Source organism: Schistosoma haematobium, chromosome 5, assembly GCF_000699445.3.
Source record: "Schistosoma haematobium chromosome 5, whole genome shotgun sequence".
NCBI lineage: Eukaryota > Metazoa > Platyhelminthes > Trematoda > Strigeidida > Schistosomatidae > Schistosoma > Schistosoma haematobium.
In genome coordinates this window covers 12408050-12425865 of record NC_067200.1, presented here as the reverse complement: position 1 = coordinate 12425865, position 17816 = coordinate 12408050, and the positions used below count along the sequence as shown (strand labels likewise).

At 32.5% G+C, this 17816-nt stretch overlaps 1 protein-coding gene across 1 annotated transcript in view; it reads left to right on the top strand.

Annotated features, from left to right (window-relative positions):
* MS3_00009169 (uncharacterized protein) overlaps nt 1-17816 on the top strand; it is a 57514-nt gene that overhangs the window by 12092 nt on the left and 27606 nt on the right. The window lies entirely within an intron of this gene.

The window sequence follows — 17816 nt, the reverse complement described above, 5'->3', positions numbered from 1 at the left end:
CCTTCGGTTGTTTGGAGGTATTATTGCCGTTTATGCTAGTTGTCTAAGCGAAACACTTTTACGCTTTCGCACCCCTGTAGATTTGGGAATAAAATTGCACTCCCGGTCTATGAATTATTAACGTTGGTCTTTTTTTTCAATGAACCCCTTTGCTATAGTAGAAACTCCAGAAACAAGTGTTCTAGATGATATAGCTTAACTGGGTCATTAGGGTGTGCAAGTGTTGTCATCACCAAGGAGGCGGCTACGATTGAGAAAAACTAAACTATTGTTGTAGTCATTCACCTCAAAACCTGGAAATGTTATTTCAGTCATAGTTTAGTCATCATTAACAGTCCTGAAACGAATAAAAAACAGTTGTTCAATAATCCTCGATTATAAAATATTCTGTGATTTATATCGTTATGCAATGAAAAGTATACCTAAACAACAAAATACGAACATTCGGCTGTGAGCCAATCATATATCAATTAGGAAAAAATTACTTTAGTTAGGGTAGATAGGTGACTTTAGATTTATTTTCCAAAACTATTATTGAAAATGAAAATGCAAATTATGCTTATGAAAGGTTAAACGATTAAAAGTTAATCACTCTAAAGTTTCATTTGGTGATACTTTCATTCGAGTGTCTTCAGGTAAATAGTAGAAAATAAAAGCATTTAAAGATGTTTTCTGTACACTCGGCATCCAGATCACATGATACTGTTCCTTCAATACTAGATAAATGCTCTCGCCTAAGTATGATCAGAGTCCGAGTGTATGCTTCTAAAATGGATAATATCGTCTATCAAACATCTTTAACAATATTTGACAGAGATACCGTATATTTAAATTCATCATTTTGTTAATGTTATAGTAGCTCAGTTACAAATTGCATCTACACATTCATGAAGTTTGTAGTAGCCGGGAATAAAGTGTTCTAGAACATGTTTTGAAGAGATAATCAACATAACCTGTTCATTGAATCACTTAATAAGTTGTATAGCTCTTCATCAGAATTCCAATAGGATCTAACCTATACTTTCAAAAAACAATACAATTTAAATAGTTCCTAGTAGAAATCTACTAAAATTAAGTGTTCCAAGAAATAAATTTTTTGATTAACTATTTTATTATTCTAAAGTAAATATGATAATGCTTTGATAGATGGAGCGATTCACTATGGTGACATAAGTGTATCTATTACCAAAAATATGCATCAATTTATTGTTAAATCTAATGAATTCATCAATTTCGTATTTCATGTATCATATAAATAAAGTGATTAGTTAGCTACGATATGTAATGTTTAACATTAGAATTAGGAAAAATTATCTACGAATTGTAAATCATTCATTTGCTGTACAAAGTCTTTAATGTAAGATTTCAAACGGAAGCTAATCACGGATTATTCATTAATTTATTTGTTGAACATAATTATTGAAAAATAAGGTGTGAATAAATGAAAACAGATCAGAACAGCAAATAAATCCTTCATCAATATTATTTACACAGATTAAAGTTATTCAAATTATTGCATATGATAGTACTGGATAATAAAATAAATGATTGTGAATTCATTTACCCAGTATTTACAAATTATCAAATATACTCACAGTTATTACACATAAGTTACATGATAATCTCAAGGAATAATCATTGAGAAACAAAACGGAAAATATAATTCTCTACATGACAAATGTACAAATAGATGACCAAAAACGGTACAACTGGAACTGATGATTTATAAAATTGAAAGGCATATTGAAACTATGCTAAACTGACTGATTGAACAGATGTGTTTTTTCATATACACAGATCAGGTTTGAATTGATGAATCTTGATCGTATCAGACGTACATAAATCTCTAATCCAAACATTCTTTGACTCCGTTGTTTAGAGTTTGCCAACATTCATGAATGTTGATTCATGAGATGGCACATGACTACAGTTGATCACACATTCACGAATCGAAATGTTGATAGATTTGAATCACGTTTGAAACAGTCAAACAGAGTGGTGGTGGTGTTTGGATATGCGTTTCAACAAGCAAACTATTGCGAAAAACAATACAACCTGTTCCAGATGATCAGATAAACTGGTAGTTGTGCACTGAGATGGACGAATTGGAGATTTATTATATACCTACTTCCTAGAATGAAACACTTAGGTACAGGAGGAAAAGATAACTAACTCTACTGAAATGGAGGTCTTTCTCAGAGAACTCGGTAGTCTGTAGTTCAATAACTCTCCTTCCATATCCTTTTCAAGTTGGATGTTCACAAACACAATTTTGTCGAGAAGTGTGTGGTTGCTTCCAGATTGACAATTCGGCTCTCGCTCATCTACCATCAATGAACTTGTTGTAGGGTGAGTATACTTGAAATTGACTAAAGTGTTGGTGAAATGTGGTACAAATTGAAATAGACAGTTTCACCGTTCAGTTGTGCTGTGAAACCAACCATATAAGCTCTACAGATTTCAAAGTGATGGAAGGAGTACTGAATCGCATATTGATATATTACATTGTGAAGACGACATCGAATCAAGTGCAAATTGAAAGTTTACAATTAATCTGGTCGATCTTATCACTAGATAGAGAAAAACCGGTTAGAAGGTAGTTCATACCACTTATGAATTGTGACTGTGTCAGTCGTTCATAAATCTCTGACTCAAATGTTCTTTGACTGTGTCAGTATGAATTATTCCAGAACACCAGATAAACTGATAACTTGATTCTAGAGTGTCCTATTTCCACAAATCTAACTGCTACCTGACAAGTAAATAGATTCACCATTTATTGATATACAACGTTGTAGTCTGCATGCATAGGTATTCACGTGTGTTGGCTTAGTCAAGTGTACAGATTTGAGTTGACATGAATGTTTACATTTTAAACAAATAGTTGATCAGATCAAATTAGCATAAACACTCTAACTGTCCAATTAATTACTATCAAGTTGTAACGATTTTCCATTTCTAAGTGATTTCATTCATATTAGATTTATGGTTTGTCAGTATCTAAGATTTAACGGAATAGTGTGCTGTGTACTTTATTGCTAAGCTAACTGAGTACAATTAAATCAATACTACGAATACATAAACTGTGTTGAGCCCTAAGAATTTTTATGCAACATTTGGACGCCTACATAACTGTACATTCAAAATTATAATCTTCTCCTAACACTCATTAGTTGACATTAATCTGTAACCTTATATAATCCAATCTCATATTTAACATATGTGAACAGACTTGGATTAGTACTGAAGTATTAAAAAGTATTAAAAAAGGATTAATTAAACTCAAACATTCACGATATACGTTTTTTTTTAAATAATCCGAAATCGTTAGTAATGTAGTGAAACAAAATCACTTATATCAATCAGTGATTTAAATGGAAAACCCTTTTGAATAAAAACAGTCAGTTATTTTCTGATTTAATATGTTAAAAAGTTTTCTGAAAGAAATGTTGGGATTATATCAAAAGACTTATCTGTGAATATTTAAAGAAATATCATGATATATTTCCTAACTACAATTACTTTGGTTTATATCTATGCTCTTCATCAATTGATAAAATTCAATAAGCAATAAAAGGACTTGATAAACGTAACATTGATCACTACTCTGTGATCGAGTAATCGTTAAGAATATCACCCGTACAGACGTTCAGACGTCCATAATATCCTAAAAATCTCAGTACCATTATCTCATTCTCTGGTCCTTTGTGAAGCAGGCTCAAATACCACAAAAGAAAAGATTAGTTACATTAGTATTACAGGTATACCTTGTTGACGAATCTAAACCAGCACGAAACCTAGGTAAGGTAGGGTTTCCTACCGACCACCATCAATCACATTACACTTCATTTAGATAAGCAAATAAGTGTAAAGCAATTACCGGTCCTGAGTGCTTTTTAATTGTACCACTGTCTACTTATTAACCATATCATTTTGATAAAGGTCAATCAGCAGTAGGTCTCAATATACACAAAGGGAAAAGCAAGATTCTCCGATACAACACAGCATGCACCAATCGAGTCACAATTGACGGAGAAGATTTGGAAGATGTAAAAACCTTTATATATCTTGGCAGCATCATTGATGAACACGGTGGATCTGATGCAGATGTGAAGGCGCGGATCGGCAAAACAAGAGCAGAATATTTACAATTGAAGAACATCTGAACCTCGAAGAAACTCAACCAACACCAAGGTCAAGATTTTCAATACAAATGTCAAGACAGTTCTTAAGTTATTGATAATTGAGGAAAAGTAATATGAAAATACAAATATTGACCATCATATAATATTTTATTGACTTCATTCATGAATTCATCTTAAAAAATATAAAATAATCGGTCTCTATTAATAATATATCACAAGTGTTCGTAAATGAGTTTTAAGATATTGTCGTTTTAGTCAAATCGATTATTCGCATAACCTTATTTCATATGAAATTCAACTTGTCAACAATCATGATAAGTCTAAGTGATTTCATATAAATTTTTTCTAGTTTTTATTATATTGTCTTGTTTTAACAACAACAATCAACATTTTTATGTACCCAATTATATAACTGAATCAAACTTCTCATTTTTTATTCTGATTTGGTCCTGTGAATAATGTTTTCCATTGGAATCACTTATTGATATAAGTGATATTATGTTTCACCACAATACTAACGATTTCGGATTACACAGGTTGAAATCATGAGTTAATTGAAGCTAGACCACCATGGAAAACATGGAAGCACTAGACGGCCGTTTCGTCCTAGTATGGGACTCCTCAGCAGATTATTTAAAAAATGGTATATCGTGAATGTTTGAGTTTAGTTAATCCTTTTTAATACTTCAGTGCTAGTCCAAGTTTGTTGACATATGTTGAATATGTACAGTTATGTATGCGTCCAACTGCTGATTAATTCGATACTTGAACAAAATAGACGTTTAGTGCTTTCTAGTGGTTAGTGGTCATCAAACTGGAGTCAGTCAGTGATGTAAACTTGGAAATTAAATAATGTTCACAAATCACCCAACTAATATCTAGATACATGTTTGTTGTTAAGTAGAATGTCAAGTAAATTTTTCCAAAACAGATATTTGAAGTGTTAATAAGGCAATCATATTTGAAACAATCACGATTTTATCATAATACAGTACGTATTATAAATTTGAATTAAAAAATTAGGTAAATCTATTTTCTTACTAATATTTATTATATCAACTTGAATATTATAATATTTGATAGTGAAAGTAAGCTATTTAGAGCATTTGAATGTGGCCACTACTATGATCGCAAAGCGAATTAGAGAGTTACTCACAATAAATCCTTTCTCTAGAACAAATTGGCGTTTGGGAAATAAGTGAAACGAATATATCCGTAAGAATGTTTAATATTGTTGATATTGAGTTTTCTCAGCTGGATGACTTGATAGAGGAGTTTTCATCATCCGTTTGAACAACAGTATAAGCAACTATTTCATGTATAGCTGCCTTCCTATGCCGGGAGTGTTGGTTACGAAACTGAGAGGACGAAAATCGAATTTTCGGAGCTTTAACCGGGTTGATGTATATGGAGGATTCACCTAGGAGAGTTGAAAAACTCCGATTCCAAACTAGTGATGCACATGGACTCCAGGACCCTGAGGGAACAAATGACGTATGAACCTATTGTTGACCACCAGCTACCGTGGAACTGCATCTTGTAACGTTGCTTCACTGCCTTGTGGATTAAACCTTTACGTGAAACCTTTGGGTAGTCGCCCTCTAAGAAAACCATGTGCTTCGTTTTGGGCACCCAGATGTTATTCCAGACCTTGCACAAATCAAATAATTAGTGTGGCGCATATATATGGTACTTCTTTAAAGCAATGTTCATGTGTTTAAATAATAATCAATATTAATATGTGTAAGTGAGATTTTTAATCATTCCATATATGTCATATCAGTTTATTCGAATAACGTTGTCTTTAAACGTTTGTTTTTGTCGATTTAATCGTTTTCATTTCTTAATGCATTCAACTTGGTGAACTTGTTCTGTTGACCTTTGACTATGTTAGTTATTGATAAATTTTAGTGGGTTCATAGATTGTGTCTATCTCTATGTGTTTATTGATTAACGATTAATCTGAATGTCATGCTTTAAAAATTCTCTGGTATTTTTAGAATTTCTTTGATTCAGAATTTGGACATCTTCTCAGTCACTGACATCAGTGATAAGATATGGTGTCATTTCGCTGATAGTTTGTATTCATGTATGAAAGCACGAAATAGGGACCAGTTTTAAGTTTATTTTGCAGATTAAGATGTTGTCCAAAAAGACAGTTAAAGCTACCCAACTAAACCATTGGTAAATCAGAACTTAACAACAATATCAAAAACATCCACTTGAGCTGTTAATCTTCTCCATAGTCTCATTCTATGATGTTTTCAAAAGGTCAGTTATTTCTACGTATTCGTTTAAGTTTGGACGTACAGTATGAAAAAGAATGTGGCGATCAGCACCGAAACAATCTAACCAATCTTTGTTCCACTCGACCTAACTTTAAACAGGTTTGACTATAGTGAATAAACTAATTACAAGCATGAATTGCAAATACATTTAGAATCACTTCGTTTAGGGAAGACGTTTCCTCTTAGCTTGAGGTATTTTCGGTGGTATCCATTTTTGACCTGGTCTTAGAAACACGGATAGCGTGTACTCTTGTAAAGTTTAAAGCAAAATAAATTAATCGTTTATTAGATGTAACCCTAATTGTATAAAAGTTCCAACTTGACAAATTCATATTATAGATTACATAATATTATTAGTGGTAATTTCATGATCAAAGTTTTTCCCGATCGGGACAGTAATGAAGGCTAACCAGATGTCTCACGATTTATAAGTTGTAAATTTCTGGTCTTTTCTTCCCTTTGATGACTTTCTGGCCAAAAGAAAGCAAGTAATGAAAAATATTCTAAAGAATATATAATGAGATAGAAACAAGATATTACTACTAGTCAATTAAAAATTTATTTTCCGTGTAAAAGAGTCGACTGACCCTTACTTACTTACGCCTGTTACTCCGAATAAAGCATAAGCCGCAGACCTGCATTCTCCATCCCACTTTGTTCTGGGCCTTCCATCTAGTTCTATCCAATTTTTGTTCATTTTTCTCTTATCTTTCTCCATTTCTCGGTGTTATGTGTTCTTTGATCTTACTCTTCTCATTAGGCCTTCAGAATTCCATGTGAGGGCTTGTCTTGTGACGCAGTTAGGTGCTTTCCTCAATGTGCGTCCTATCAACTTCCTGCGCGTCTTCCTGATTTCCTCCACCGCTGAGATCTGGTTTGTTCTCTCCCATAGTTGGTTGTTGCTAATAAAGTCTAGCCAACAGATCCGAAATATTTTGCGAAGACAATTGTTAATAAACACCTGTATCTTCTGGATGATGGCTTTCGTAGTTCCCCAGATTTCCGCCCCATACAGTAGAACTGTCTTGAAATTTCTATTGAAAATCCTAACAACAGAATGAGATAATGGTACTGAGATTTTTAGGATATTATGGACGTCTGAACGTCTGTACGGGTGATATTCTTAACGATTACTCGATCACAGAGTAGTGATCAATGTTACGTTTATCAAGTCCTTTTATTGCTTATTGAATTTTATCAATTGATGAAGAGCATAGATATAAACCAAAGTAATTGTAGTTAGGAAATATATCATGATATTTCTTTAAATATTCACAGATAAGTCTTTTGATATAATCCCAACATTTCTTTCAGAAAACTTTTTAACATATTAAATCAGAAAATAACTGACTGTTTTTATTCAAAAGGGTTTTCCATTTAAATCACTGATTGATATAAGTGATTTTGTTTCACTACATTACTAACGATTTCGGATTATTTAAAAAAAAACGTATATCGTGAATGTTTGAGTTTAATTAATCCTTTTTTAATACTTTTTAATACTTCAGTACTAATCCAAGTCTGTTCACATATGTTAAATATGAGATTGGATTATATAAGGTTACAGATTAATGTCAACTAACGAGTGTTAGGAGAAGATTATAATTTTGAATGTACAGTTATGTAGGCGTCCAAATGTTGCATAAAAATTCTTAGGGCTCAACACAGTTTATGTATTCGTAGTATTGATTTAATTGTACTCAGTTAGCTTAGCAATAAAGTACACAGCACACTATTCCGTTAAATCTTAGATACTGACAAACCATAAATCTAATATGAATGAAATCACTTAGAAATGGAAAATCGTTACAACTTGATAGTAATTAATTGGACAGTTAGAGTGTTTATGCTAATTTGATCTGATCAACTATTTGTTTAAAATGTAAACATTCATGTCAACTCAAATCTGTACACTTGACTAAGCCAACACACGTGAATACCTATGCATGCAGACTACAACGTTGTATATCAATAAATGGTGAATCTATTTACTTGTCAGGTAGCAGTTAGATTTGTGGAAATAGGACACTCTAGAATCAAGTTATCAGTTTATCTGGTGTTCTGGAATAATTCATACTGACACAGTCAAAGAACATTTGAGTCAGAGATTTATGAACGACTGACACAGTCACAATTCATAAGTGGTATGAACTACCTTCTAACCGGTTTTTCTCTATCTAGTGATAAGATCGACCAGATTAATTGTAAACTTTCAATTTGCACTTGATTCGATGTCGTCTTCACAATGTAATATATCAATATGCGATTCAGTACTCCTTCCATCACTTTGAAATCTGTAGAGCTTATATGGTTGGTTTCACAGCACAACTGAACGGTGAAACTGTCTATTTCAATTTGTACCACATTTCACCAACACTTTAGTCAATTTCAAGTATACTCACCCTACAACAAGTTCATTGATGGTAGATGAGCGAGAGCCGAATTGTCAATCTGGAAGCAACCACACACTTCTCGACAAAATTGTGTTTGTGAACATCCAACTTGAAAAGGATATGGAAGGAGAGTTATTGAACTACAGACTACCGAGTTCTCTGAGAAAGACCTCCATTTCAGTAGAGTTAGTTATCTTTTCCTCCTGTACCTAAGTGTTTCATTCTAGGAAGTAGGTATATAATAAATCTCCAATTCGTCCATCTCAGTGCACAACTACCAGTTTGTCTGATCATCTGGAACAGGTTGTATTGTTTTTCGCAATAGTTTGCTTGTTGAAACGCATATCCAAACACCACCACCACTCTGTTTGACTGTTTCAAACGTGATTCAAATCTATCAACATTTCGATTCGTGAATGTGTGATCAACTGTAGTCATGTGCCATCTCATGAATCAACATTCATGAATGTTGGCAAACTCTAAACAACGGAGTCAAAGAATGTTTGGATTAGAGATTTATGTACGTCTGATACGATCAAGATTCATCAATTCAAACCTGATCTGTGTATATGAAAAAACACATCTGTTCAATCAGTCAGTTTAGCATAGTTTCAATATGCCTTTCAATTTTATAAATCATCAGTTCCAGTTGTACCGTTTTTGGTCATCTATTTGTACATTTGTCATGTAGAGAATTATATTTTCCGTTTTGTTTGTCAATGATAATTTCTTATATTCCTTGAGATTAGCATATACCTTTTATATTTCATCATTGTTTAATTGGAGATTGTTTTTTAATTAGTATGTAGTTCTTCAATTTATCATTTACGTTGTATGATATTTCGTAATCATTTGTCGTATATATGGATTCTTCGTGATTTTGTTATTTGTTTTTTGTTTAATTTTCGTGGGCTAAATATTCAGTTGTATGTTATTGATCATTTTTTGGTCCTTATACATTCAATTTAGCATACTTTTTTCAAAGTGAATGTGGTAGTCAAATTATTGTTTATTTCAGCAGGTTGATCAGTAAACACTTTTAGTTTCACGTAAAATAATTTTGTATTTGGTGGAGTTGTTGACATCGTCGATTGTTTATAGTTTTAGTCGCTAATTTGACCGTATTTACTAGTGAATGCACGATCAAGTTTCGCGAGTGAGATCAAATGTGCTGTACATTTATCTCAGTGTAGTCGTGGATTTACACTACTAGGGCGTCCATTACTATGACGCAACTCCTTACATCGGATTATTTTTTATTATTATGATTTAAACCAGTTTAATCTAAAGTTCCATCTCAAATAAAAATGAAGTTGATTGTAGACCTCGTGAGGTTTTTACTAGATAAGTTATTTATTTAAAAGATTCATCGATTGTTCATAGTTCTCACCACGAACTGTTTTCAGATGGGTAATTATTTAAAAATGTCGAAGAACCATGTAACTATTTCGATCTAGTATAAGGTTCATCAGCTGCTTAGTTACTCACTTACGTTTGTTACTCCTCGTGAAGGAACATAAGACTCCGACGAGCACTCTCCATCTTACTTTGTCCTGGACAATCCTTCCTAGTTACTATTCATTCTTTTCATATCTGCTTCTCTTTGGCCTTCATGTTTTCCGATTTTCTTCAAGATTAAGAGTTAGGGCTTACTATGGATATCCATAACTATACTAGACACCAAACCTAGGAAATCCTAATCTCATAATGATTGCCTAATCTCCAGGCTGTTATTTTTGCTATCTAATGGTTTTTGTTGTTAACTTCAATCAAGTCGAGATACATTGTCACACTCAATATCATTGAACTTCATAGATCACGACTTCTCATTGGTTATCGAACAGATTGAAACTATGAACACTTACAATCTCCACAAACCTGATGAACAAAGTTTTTCTGAATAAAAGCCAAAAATTTTAATAATTAAAGTACTGACTCAATGGTTTATACAACATTCTATCAGGGAGAGTGGGGTAGAATTACGATAAATACGTATTTTCTATTTTAGAGATTTGTAGAGAATGTATTATTTTTAAAGTTGGATTCACCAGTCAGTCTAAGCTTGACCACCGTTGGAAACCTGGAAGCACTGAATGCCCGTTTCGTCCTGGCACAGGACTTCTCAGCAGTACGTACCCATGGTTCCGCACGTAGGACTCGAATCAAGGACCTTCGGTCCTACACGCGCATGCCTTATATATAAACCACTGAGCCGGGTCGATCGAAGTTAAGCATTAACACCGTTGGATGTATGCTTACTGGTCTAGAGGTTGTACGTTCGCTCGTGAGACCAAAGGTTCTGGGTTGTAGTACGCGTGCGTGATCGTAGATGCACACTGATAAGGAGCCCCATAATAGGACGAAACGACCGTCCAGTGCTTCCACGTTTTTAGTGGTGGTCTAGTTCATAGTGACTCGTGAATTCAAGTTTGGAAAAACTATATATTTAACATTATTTTACAGCATCTATTCATTTTCATAGTATAAATAAATTCCATTCACCGCAAATAATACTCAACTGTTGAACATTGACTTTATCGATTATCACTTGCGTGTATCTTTCACTGACTATCAGTATTTTTCGGATTAACAACAAAAAATCAATACATTGAATAATGTTGTAATTGTGAATCGGAGAAAAGTAATGTAAATTTAGTTTTTAATAAAAATGTATGTTAATTAGTAGTAAAAAGAAAAAAAAGAAAATGACAACGACACCAGAAAAATGAAAGAAAGAAATACCAGTATTATCTTTTGTGAATGTCATTTAAAGAATATGGTTTATAAAATGAAAGAAACTTATTCGGATAAACTATTCCTTATTATGTCATAAGCAGTTTTCTATAAGAAAGTTTTCATTATATTCAGTCATTCATGATTTAGTCTGAATTTATCAGATCTGGTAAAGATCATATTTTAAACTTATTGATTAGTTAATATTTGTTTATTCTTGATGATCAATTTATTATGTAAGTTAGTCAGTTATAGACAACGAAGAACTTGACATATATGTGGATCGGTTTGTATCGTTACACCATCCACTAGTGCTGATGATGCTGTCACGATAGATTGACTCATTCAATTATTTTATTCACGACCGCTAATTTGAGCGTTGTAGCAGGTCATTTTTGAAGCAACGTACTATGTTTAGAGAGAGAGAGAGAGAAATATATTTAAAACATCACTTGTATTGTCACTCAAGATGATCTGAGAACTCTGTATCTTCAGTTTAAAAACCCCATAAAATATTCAAAAACAAAGAATATATGGGCGACCAATTGTTTTCATTAATTTCATGATCAGGCTCTACTGCTATAAGTCCATAATTGTTATGATATTTTAGAAAGGTCAAAATAAAGTGTGCATTATTGAATTTGACAATGTTGTATGTTAGAAATGGTGAACGTTCGCATCTGTTACGAAATATATACTTCATAATTGTGTTATTTGTAAATTAGAATAGTCATTTAATAAAGGTCAGAAAGATTCGTAGTAAAGTGTCAAGTTATAATCAATATAACAGTAATATAATATGCTATGAGAATTTCGCCTAGTTAATGGGACATAATATGTTGTAAGAGAGGTGTCGTCTAGGTAATTGTGATAAAAAAATTCATGTGAATTGGGAAAGATGAATGTTCAGATTAGGAAAGATATAAACGGAAACGGAATGGGAAAGGGTAAAGGAGGTTTATAATATACTGCTTAGATTCCTGATGGTTCAGTTGTGGAACAAGTTAAACATAGAAGCTGGATATACCTCTTCTGGATACATAAGTTCGGTTTTCTGGGATTGATCCAGATGGCTTTATCTATGAAGAGGAACCATAATCTTTTAGGCGGATTGCTTGGAACCCGATGCAAACATAGAAAGCTTCAACTATTTCAATTTGATGTTTTCTGTCTACGAAGTGAGAAAGGATGGGACTGTTAGTAGATTTCGTGACTTTGTTTCCTAACCACCCTAGAACATGTTTATAAACGTTAAGTAGGCCATAGATTCGAAAGGTATGTGTTCCAAAAGGCTTGAGCCCAAAATGTGTGCTCGTTCGAGTTTATTTTTCGGATGGTTTCTAGATGTTTATCCGTCATTATAGCCTTTGTGTGATGCTTCTTACTTTTAAATTCGTTATAGCAATCAGCCAGTGTAGTCTTAAGCCTTTCTTATTCAACCTTTGTTGAGGGTATCTAGTCTCGTGTCTGCGTAAATAGATTCTGAAACTAAACATCAGTCTTCAAGTGTTCGACATGTCTACGTCCATTATGAAACTCAGACCCTAACGGCAAAGATTCTAGTTCAGTCCTATCGAGATTAACAGAGAAAAAGTTAAAGAAATACCGGTTACAGTCTGGAAAATCAGGTTTGAACATCTGGTCTTCTAGTCCTTTGATTAGACCGATACTCTGTATCTTATTAACGTCATCACTAAGCGAGATTGTATCACTTTAGTATTCTAATTTAATAAATAACATTCTTATTAGGTGATTAATCGCTAAAATATCACATAACTAAAACATTATACATCAAAGAATGCTCATGACAAAGTCAAATAAAAATAGCAAAATGGACATACCTAAAGAAAACCACTGTATATTATAAATTCCATTCATAATTCATCATACTCTTACGACTCAATCAATAGTGTTCCAGTAGAGAGACTAAATAAGGTCGACATACATCTTTATTACACCACTCATTAATAGACAGTACAATGAAAAAATCTGTTTATAGATAGAATCCAATGCTGGGATTTGTGAATAAAGTTTCCTTCAAATACAAGAATTAATTTATTACTAAGTACAAAAAGCCGAGGAATATTGTTTAGCAAATTTTAACTTACCAAGTTAATCAATTTATCGACATGATGTGTTTTTCTAGAAACAACAAGCTATTAATGTTCATTCACATATTTGTGTTCAGAAAGGAACCATTAATATTTACTGGCTATCATTAACTCAGATATATAACATGTAAACCTGCCTTAAAATGAATAGAAGAAAAAAACAACCATTGTCAATACTTCAAGATATATATATTTAGAAAATATAATTTCGAAAAGAATTTCTATGTGCAAAACATTAGTTGGAGAATGGAACTTGTCAAAATCAACAATCACTGCACTTCTACCAAAAATGGTATAGCGAAGTGAATAGGATGATCCATAAATTAATAAGAACTCTTTTGGATAGAATGTAAGAGGTGGAAACATGTTTAGCAAGAGCGATCCCTTAAAGGAAAAACAGGTGTTGTTCTCAGTTAGAATAATTTTCTTACAATAGATGTAAATGTTCGTCCCTGTTTAGTAAAAAAAGATTACAATAGTGTAAGGGGACGATGAATACAATCGTTGGACCAGTTGGCTAAGTGATAACATTTGAGACAGTGAAATATAGGTGACATGGTTTCAAATCTCCAACACAGCGCCATTTTCTGTGAGATTTTGAACACGTCTTGTTGACAAGTATCAGCTAAAACTAAATTTACAGTTTTCAGCCAACTAATTTTAACTACATGGCTTCAGTTAAACGTCCCGAACAGGACGAAACGCACGTCTTAGATCTCACTACTAACCACCATCCATCTCTGCTTGTAATGATTGTGACTTAAAACAATATCAAGGCAATCTGCGCAGTATGCACATATGCCAATAAGAGACTGATCAATTGCAATTCTAAACATTAATAAGAAGATTCAAACAACCAATACAAAAATGAACATAACTATAATATTTATTTATAAAGTGAGCTGAATAAAATTAGAAAAATATACAGAATACAGATAAAATAAGTACTTTTGTAAATATGAACAATCTTCGATCGGTTGTATATAAGTATAATATAACGTTGATGAAGTTATTTCTAAACGTTTGTATCATTAACCAATCATGATTAATTAATCATTGAGTATTGACCAGTGCGACGTTAATTTAGTCCTTTAATAGAGATAAAATTGCAATTTGAACACTAGTCCTTATATAAATTGACATTGTTTGCACTATATTGAGAAGTTAAATGACTAAATGAAGTTGATAGGAAACCCTGGTTGTTAATGTTTCATGGTAGGTGGCATACGTCAAGAAAGTGTACCTGTAATATTGAGGGAACCAATGATTCGTCATGGATTTAACCCAAGACCAAGACTGGTTCCCTATAGAGTTGAGATACAATTGATTGATCACTGAGTAGTAATGACTACTGAATTGTTCAATCGATCTTTTTGTGCTAATCGAATTCTGTTGATCAGGTAAGAATTTGGTCGCTTGTCGTAGTGACATGTTATCTCGTGCAATATTTTCAGAGGTAAGATGGTTCGAGTCAGTCATGTGGTTAAGTCATTGTCGAATTTATTTTAGACTAATGTCGTTTGTTGATGCTGAGAAATCACCAGATAAAATAAAATGTAGGTGATAAATTTAATGTCTTAATATCAAATAAAACTAATTTAAATCAACGTAGAACCTTGACAACAAATGGAAATCAATCCCATTTACAGCAGATTTTACATTAGCATAGAGTAATGCAACTGACAAGAATAATGGTATACACGTACCAATGATATGACTCCTAATGAAGGTATAATTAATTAAATCTAAAAAATATTATTAAAATTGGAGTGAGGGAAATGTGGGAAATAAATGCATGATATAATGTCTAAACTCAATGTTCAAGGGTAGTTAAAAATCACTACAATTTCACCACTGTGATTGATTTCTAGCAATGTTATTTAAGTGCACTAACCATTGATCATGATTATCTCATAAACTTAATCAAGTAGTTTATATCTACCAAACAGGTTTCAGATCAATAGTCAATAACCAAATAGTTTGATACTAGATCACGTTTCTCTATATACCTTAGAATTTTACCAAAAAAAAATGTTTCTGAAATATGAAACCGTTGAGTATTTATAACACATTTCCCCAGATGCCTTAATCCCTGAAGATACACAACATTATCAACTAATCTATCATTTTTATTTAGCAATACTAACACAAATGATTTAGGTACTCAATCATCCATGAAGAATACTTCTGAGTACAAACAAAACGTTTAAAAATATCCGCCTAATCAAGGTGAAATGAATCCACATAATATTCTGCCAAAAATTGTTTTATTTTCCTAAGGAACAGTGTATGGAAAATCATATCAAAACTAATTTGTTCGTTAAGTATAAGAGAATAGTTTAAATAAATCAATTTGATGTATTTCATTTGTTCTAGGTAATTTGATTCTTAATAAGCTGGTTATGTAAAAACTAGGAAAACTATTTTTATCAACATTATTAAAAAGAAAACAAAAAACTACTTTATATATAAAGAATCAAAATAGTCATCTACATTATAACTATTTGAACTCTATAAAGACTGGACTTATAATATTGCACTACTATTTAGATTTTTTTCTTATCTTAATCACTGTTTTATGCTCAAGTATTTACAATTGATTGATCACTGGGTGGTGATCAATGTCATGCGTGTCTAGTCATTAGTAGTGCAGATCGAATGCTATCGATCATGTTGCAATGTGGCCACCAGTCTAGGTGACTCGACACTGCGGGCATTATATATTTGAGATTTAGATGGTGGTTGGAGGTAGTCGACAGAAAACTCTCAAGTATTATTTAAATGAAAAGTTTGCATAGAAATACAATTTATTCTGTTGACAATTCAAGTAGGAATAAAATATAACTAGTTTTAAAGTTATTTATATCGGTTATTTATTACACGTCATTTGTTTCCCAAAGGTTAGTTTTTTTTCGAATATTAGTGGTTTACGAGAAGTAGTTTGCTAATTGATTTTCTTTTTGATAGAAATGTTAGGCAAATTAACCACTTTATTGTAGAAGGTACATATATATGGTCATTAGTAAATAGCCTTTAGGCGTAAATAAAGACTAACCGAATATTTACATAGAACAGTGGGATTGTGGTTAGCAGTAGAATCCAGAATGAGTATTTTGGTCTTGTTGGGAATGATTAACTGAATGTACCTGGATTACATTGTTAGCCATAATCTTTCGGTTTTAAATAACTTGTAGCATAATGACTATATCCAAGAAGCTGAAATGAGATACATATATAGCAATAAAAACTGAATGAATTTCGTTTTACAGTATCCTTAACGAATTAACTTGAACGCTTAATAAGGCAGGTATAAATATCGTACCCTTTCAGCACCCTTTTAGCATCTATTTGCACTCAATAGCTCAGTGAATAAGACATCGATATTTTGAAGTGAATAGTACTGAGTTCGAGTTCTGTTGTGAACAACAATACTAGGTTATAGATACGTGCAGCTGAATCGTAGTTCTCATCGTAAGCAGTCATAATCGTTCCACATGAAGAACCTCTCGCACTTAAAGCAGAGTTTCAATGGTTTAGATGACTCTGTTTGGAATTTTATAACATGATTCGTTTTCACGGGCTGGCATAGCAAACCTCGCTCCTAAACCTCATCCTTTATTCGGGCTTTTGACTAGCAGTAACCCTACAAGGACTCAAGGTTGAGTAGAGATAAAAAACTTAATCTGTTAACCTCAACTTCCATTTTCCAAGAATTCTATTTTAAAAATAAACATCTATTTAAAGTATCTCTAAATAACGAATATTCTTTATAAATAAAAATAATATATTTGTAATATCCCAATGAGTAGAAAATTGGATTTTCTGACGTTTCGTGACTTAGTGTAAGTCACTTTTTCAGAGAATAAATAACCAAATTAAAATTAATCCAAGTTTAATTTGGTTATTTATTCTCTGAAAAAGTGACTTACACTAAGTCACGAAACGTCAGAAAATCCCATTTTCTACTCATTGGGATATTACAAATATATTATTTTTATTTATAACAATCAACCCAATGTTCAATTTATTCGAAATTATCAAATCAAACCTTGGTAATGACACCTAGAATATTCTTAATGTTAACAGAGGTTGACTTCAATTGTAACCTCAATTACTTATAACGTGGAAGTACCTAGCCCTTAGATA